The sequence below is a fragment of the Mustela erminea genome, chromosome 8 (assembly GCF_009829155.1).
Source record: "Mustela erminea isolate mMusErm1 chromosome 8, mMusErm1.Pri, whole genome shotgun sequence".
Classification (NCBI taxonomy): Eukaryota; Metazoa; Chordata; class Mammalia; order Carnivora; family Mustelidae; genus Mustela; species Mustela erminea.
In genome coordinates this window covers 102095996-102101995 of record NC_045621.1, presented here as the reverse complement: position 1 = coordinate 102101995, position 6000 = coordinate 102095996, and the positions used below count along the sequence as shown (strand labels likewise).

Genomic DNA, 6000 nt, shown 5'->3' with positions numbered 1-6000 from the left:
GTCCAGGAATACACCTACTGGTATCCAACGCATACCTGCCTGCCCCTTCCATGGAGGCCACCAGAGAGAACTGGGATGGAGGCGGATGGGTTGATGGGGTGGGGGCCAGGAAGACAAGAATCAGGGTATCCAGAGGTGTGATGGGATAGCCCCTTCCCTCTCCCAGGAGGCAGCTGGGTCCAGGTGACTCTAAGCTCAGACACAAGACATACAGGTACAACTCTGTCTGGCCTTAAACAGTATACAGTGCACCTTCCCAAGTGGATCTCTTGGGGGAATAGCAAGCCTGGGGCAGGAGGGGACAAAGTTCCTAAAAACAGAATTCTCAGAGAGCTTGGTAAGTCCTGGGCCATTACAGTGGGCTCCTTGGATTTGCTTCTAAGTGCAGGCTTTCTAGCCAGAGCTGTCACTCTGGAGGTGGACCTCAGGGATTCTCAGCACAGATAGGTGGGTGGGTTGCTTTGGGGACATGTGGGAAGATTTTGGACCACAGTAATGGAAGCCTCTGGTATAGGCAAGTCAGTGGAAAAGCCGGGATTTACTGGGGATGCGTAGGCACACACATCTTATCCTGAAAAGAGAACTGACTATCAATCACCCCAGACCAGGCTCTTAATGGTAGGAAGGAGGTGGGGTGGTAGGAAAATGGGGTGGTGGGGAGGGATGGGCAGAGGCGGTAGAGAGGCAGTGAGCGAGAGCATCCCCCCTCCTCAACTTTGCTGGGGATGGGATAAAACTCACTCAGGCTTTTAGGGGCTAACATTCCCCGGCAGATTCTTCCTGCCCCCTACCCCCTGCCACCATGCATACTTGCGCACTGGAGGATGCCCTCCTCCTCCCTGAGGCCTGAAGTCTATACAGCAGGTGCCCGAGGAACACAATTACAGCGCAGAGGGGAAGGAGACCCCTGTGGCCAAGACAGAAGAAGTCCCAGGAAAAGAGGTACCCGCAGGTATTTAAAATTTGGCCACAATGGCTGCAAGAGTGGGCTAGGGCCCCGACAGAGACCAACCAACTCAGGCAGAAAGACTCCCAGTTCTGCCATTTAATAAAGCCGACACAATGGGAAACTTGACCGATAAAGCTCTGCTGCAGCTTGGTAGCCTGCACAGGCTGGGGAGAAGCCACCATTAGTAGTTTCTATGACTCCAAGCTGAAGGTAATTAGATGCTGAAGAAAACAAAGCAAGTCTCAGAAATCAACCCTGTCCACTCTCCTTCACTCCCATGAGCAAGACTTGTCCATTGGACAGGATGGAGGCAGTTCAGAAGAGGACACTTACAGAAATTTAAAATTAACAACTAATCATTTATTGCTAGCTCAAACTGCTAGCTATTGGCATAATTTACTGCATTCAACCTCATATGTTTCTTTGAGTTGGATAGTATCATCCCCATTTTACAGATAAGAAAGATGAGGTCCAGGGTCATCTTGCCAAGGTCACACGGAACCACATGAAAACTTACACTGTAATAACGCATCGTTAGACTACAGACTGATCTGCCTTGGCACCTTGCAGTATTAAGTCTCTACCATACGGAGACTTTGGCACAAGGTAGGGAAGGGCACAGGCTTGGGTTCTGGGCTAGTGCCTGTCTTTTGAAATATCAAGTAGAAGTGATCCTCAACCCCCACCTCCCCATCCTGCACTCCCCCAACCCCCACCACAACCTCTTAAATCAGGGCTCAACTCGGGCTCTCCGGCTCTTGAACCCCACTCCAACGGGGTCTCAGATTAGGTTGGGGGAGCGGCTTCTGTCTTTTCCCCAGTCAAGGACCCCGCCTTCCATCATCAGCAGTGTCTGCCTCCCCTCATTCCTCTCCCACCTGTGCCCAGGCGGTTGGGGGCAGAAGCAGGCCGCCTTGGCCCAGCGACTTTGGCCTTGCTCCAGCCTGGCTGAGCGGCCTGCAGCCTGGAGCCGAGGGCGCCTCCCAGATGCACTTCCGGTCAGGGCGGCCCAGGCAACAGGCCCGACCGCCCGAGTCCCCTCTGTGGAGAGGGGTGTTGGAGACTGGAACGCATCTGGGGCTCTACTTCCCTCCAGGCACCGCGAAACCCCAATTCTGCTCGCCCAGCTCGGCTGCGGCTCCTGAGCCTCCACTCGTTGGAGACGCGAAGGGACGGGCCACTGCCACTGCGGCCACGTCCTCGCGCCCGACCTCCACGCAGGCGACAGGACCCGCGCTCCTGCCGCAGCCTCTCCCATCCCCGCCATCGCCCGCCCCCCGGCCCCCCGCCAGGTTCTCTTAAGCGACTGTTCTTTGTGCAGTTTCGATTTGTGTCTAGGCTGGGTTCGCGGTCCTGTCATTTTCTATGGTTTTCCCAGCCCCTGAGTTCCTCCACGTCCTCTGCTCCAAGGTTTCCGTTTTGCGCTCCGGAGGCCACCCTCCTGCGGCCAACCTCTCCGGCCTCCTTTGCGTGTGTGCCCGGGCGTCCCTTGGGCTCCCCGCTTTCCGTCTCCTCTCTCACCCGGCCCAGCTCTCAAGTTTGCTCCCTGCTGCTCCGAGGGAGGCCGGCGCGTTCCGACCTTCCTGTCTTCTCCCAGCTGGCTCCAGGGACCAGCGGGGACGTTGGAGGCGGCCACGCTGCCCCCCCCCCCGCCATGTTCTCCTTTCACCCCCTGCTCCTCCTTGACTCCATGGCTCCCGCGCCCCTCCCCTGGCAGCAATGCGCATCGGCTGTGCAATCTTGGCGGCAGACGGCCCGGCTCTGAGGCCGGGCCTGGGGTCAAACAGGGAGGGGGGCGGTGAACCTCCAGGCTGGGAGATCGACTTCATTTTTGTTGCTTCAACTTGTCCTGAACGGTTAGACGAGGCGCGCTCGCGCTCACACACACCACGGGGAGTCCAGCCCTCGCTGGCTCGCCTCCCTGGCTGGACCGGCCGGCTCAGCGCCTTGCGCGCCCTTGGCCTGCCCGAAGGCCCAGGCGTCAGAGGGCTCCGGCGCCTGCCTCCGCCGTGCGTGCTTGGGGCGGCCCTGGCCCCAGAAGGGCCACCAGCTGAATTTTCCCGGACTAGGTGAGCGTCTTCCGAAATCCCCCAGGCGGGATCCTTTTTAGGGCCGAGGAAAAGTTGCTAGTAGCCGCCCAATCCCCTGCTACCTCTTCCCTCGGTAAAAGCTAGCACCTTCAGGGCCCAGATGTTTGCCCACCTTCCCGCTCCTCTTCTGGAGATAATTTCGCCAAGTCACTTCCCTATGCACAGTTGCGGTTTCCCGCTCTGGTTCACTGTTTATTTGGAATTTCTTTAAAACCAGCGGCGCCGAATTGCCCTCGCTCTGCGTCTTCTCTGGGAGGGCCTCCGCCCAGGCCTTGCGGAGCTTCCAGAAGGGCGCGGTCGGGCAAGGAGGGCACGCACAAGAGGCCTGGGTCTAGCTGGGACGCGTCGTTCCAAAATTTTCTCGCTTTCCCAAGCCTGCGCCCCACTGCAGATCGACCTCCAGCCTCCGCGGAAGGGGCTCCTTCATCTTGGGCTCTGACCCAGTGGCGTCTCCTCCCTAGGCAGAAGCCAGGGGGAATCGGGAGGTAGATACCCCAGAGAGGACGGCTGGACCCAGTTCCACTGGCATCAGGCCTCGAGTTCCTTATTTATTGTCTGAAATGCCCTCACGGGGTGGAAGTCATTGGCAGGGCATATCTAGTGTGTGGTGGTTTGTCAGAGGCAGGGAAGTGAGGGGCCCAAGGTGCTGGGTGAGTGTTGGGGGAGGGGATAATTTGAAGGATACAGTCTCCCCGAGGCCAGTTTCATTCAACTCAAGTAAGCGAAGTTCACTTTGGGGAATAAAACTTTTGTGGCTCTCCTACCTGGCAGGACCTGAGGATGCAGTGTGGGGAAAGGAGGCACTGTACGTTGTGCACCCTGTGTGCAAACTTTGGCCCCAAACAGAAGTGAAAAGTAAGCAGGGCTGTGGGGGCAGAGAAGACAGGAGATGGCTGTGATTCCTGGGCGCAGATCGAGTCTCCATCTCTTCCCCAGCTTGGCTCCCGCACTCCCTCAGTCACCCCAGGGAGAGCCGTTTGTACCACTGCCCTCCTCCTAAGAGAGCTGCCCACATTGGAATTTGGCCCACCAATCCATGCAAAGCAAGAGGGGCCTGGCCAGGCACTGCATGGTCCTCTCTCCATTTTCCTGGGGTGGGGTGGGGGACCCCCTTCTCCCTTAGAGACCCTCCAGAGCCAGAGCGTTGATGATCATTACTTTAAATTAAAAGTCCCTTTTTTCTTTTCCGTCTAAGCCCCAACTTAGTTTCAGAGAATGAAGCGTGAAAGCTCTTTTATGGAGATTACCGATGCTTCATTTATTCCCGCAAATGGCAAACACGGCCCCAGAAAAACCGAGCGAGCAAGCTCCTTGTCTCGGATCCTCAGCCGTCTCCGTGTTCACAAGCTCATTTGGCTGTGAGACCTGCGTTGGGGAAAGCCCCTGCAGTGGGCTTACCTGCGGAAGTGAAGAACTCCTTTGCTGGGTCTGTGGCTGTGGTCTCCCTCTGGATGGGATAAGGACCTAACTACAAAACCCTGACTTGAGAACTGAGAGATTAGGGACCAGGGAAGAGTGTGTGTGTGTGTGTGTGTGTGTTTGTGTGTGTATGTTGGGGTTGCCCAGTGTGCTACCCTGAGGCTCCCTGAAGTATGGAATTTATGTGTGATTCGGAGATACTGGTTGTCCTCACAGCCCGGGTTTCTCTTCCATTTCCTTTCGACAGAGGGACTTGCGATGCATTGCAAGAGGGAACCAGGAGACCCATGTGCCGTTTCCTGACCTCATTTCCTGTTCCCATTCCAACCCTACACCAGCCTTTGTGACCTTCTCCATGCTTGGCTAAGTGGCTGTGTTCATAGTGACAGCTCAATGTCCAGTTTTATTTTGGCGCACATACGCAGGCCCAAGGGCGTGCAGTCCCTTCTGGAAAGGGTGGGTCACTTTGGAAATGGATCCGGAGCCTCTTAACCTTGGATTATACAAAACTCACCGAGTGACCCATTGTTGTCTCCTTCCTCATCAGGGCTTGTTTGCTCATTTCACACGGTGGGGGTGGGGGAGACAGTTGGAAGGAAGCAAGGAGAAAGCCTCCAGGAGAAAAATGACAGTGAGTTCTTATTCTTTTGAGACAGAGCAGGAAAGTTTGAAGAGGGAAAAGTAGAAGCTCCTGGAAGGAGAATTTCCTGAGTTCAGGCTGAAATTCCTTTGTGACAATATATTATTAACTCCAACACAGTGGCATCTCCAACATTCCAGCTAGCCCACGCTGGGAGGCCCCTCTGACACAAAAGCTATTGTTTGAGTTGGGGGGGGTGCGTGAGGATAACCAGGAGGGTCCCTTGCCCTTCCTCCTGTCACCTTTCCCAGCTCACAGGTTGCAAGGAAAGTGAAAGTGCTGCTTTTGTTTTAGAAGGGCTTGTTTTTGTTTCTGTTTTTAAGAAGCTAGGCTACTGAAGTGTGAGAGTGGGAACTGCCCTCCAGTTTCAGTGGGCCAGGCTGGAAAACAAAATGTACTTTTCCTTATTATAAAGCTGGTGACTCGTCTATGTAGCTTGCCTAGGATTCAGGCCTCTGTAGGTGTTTTTTCTGCCCTTAACAGATGATTGCTCTTATACCACAGAGGTCCTCAGTGGCAGTGGACAGTCTAAGTGGGTTTTGAGAGCATGGTCACCCCACAGGGCCTGCAATGGTTACGTGCAGAAAGGGAAGGCGAGGCTCCCTAGGTGGGCCAGGGGAGCCCCATGAAGTGTATGTGAACATGCCACACTGAGTGGGGAAAGGAGGAAAGAGGGCTTGCTGCTTACACGAACAGTTGCCAACTTTCATGAATTACTCAGTCACTTTAATGTGAAAGCAAATACCGAAATGCTCTACTGCCCATTCTGGATTAATGGCCTGCAAAATTAGATGAGGAGGGGGCCAACGTGAGAGTTGAGGTGTTCAGGAGTCTGCAACCGTTCTTTCAAACCCAGAGGGCTTTTTGCATGGTTTTGGCTTTTCTCCCCCCTGCAGAAAAAT

General features: G+C 55.1%; 1 long non-coding RNA gene across 1 annotated transcript in view; it reads left to right on the top strand.

The window, feature by feature from the left end:
- Positions 1–2732: 2732 nt before the first annotated feature.
- The window catches only part of LOC116596754, a 50042-nt gene continuing 46774 nt past the window's right edge, over positions 2733–6000 (top strand). Inside the window, exon 1 of the long non-coding RNA XR_004288302.1 lies at positions 2733–3018. This is a non-coding gene — a long non-coding RNA (uncharacterized LOC116596754). The remainder of the gene's footprint in view (positions 3019–6000) is intronic.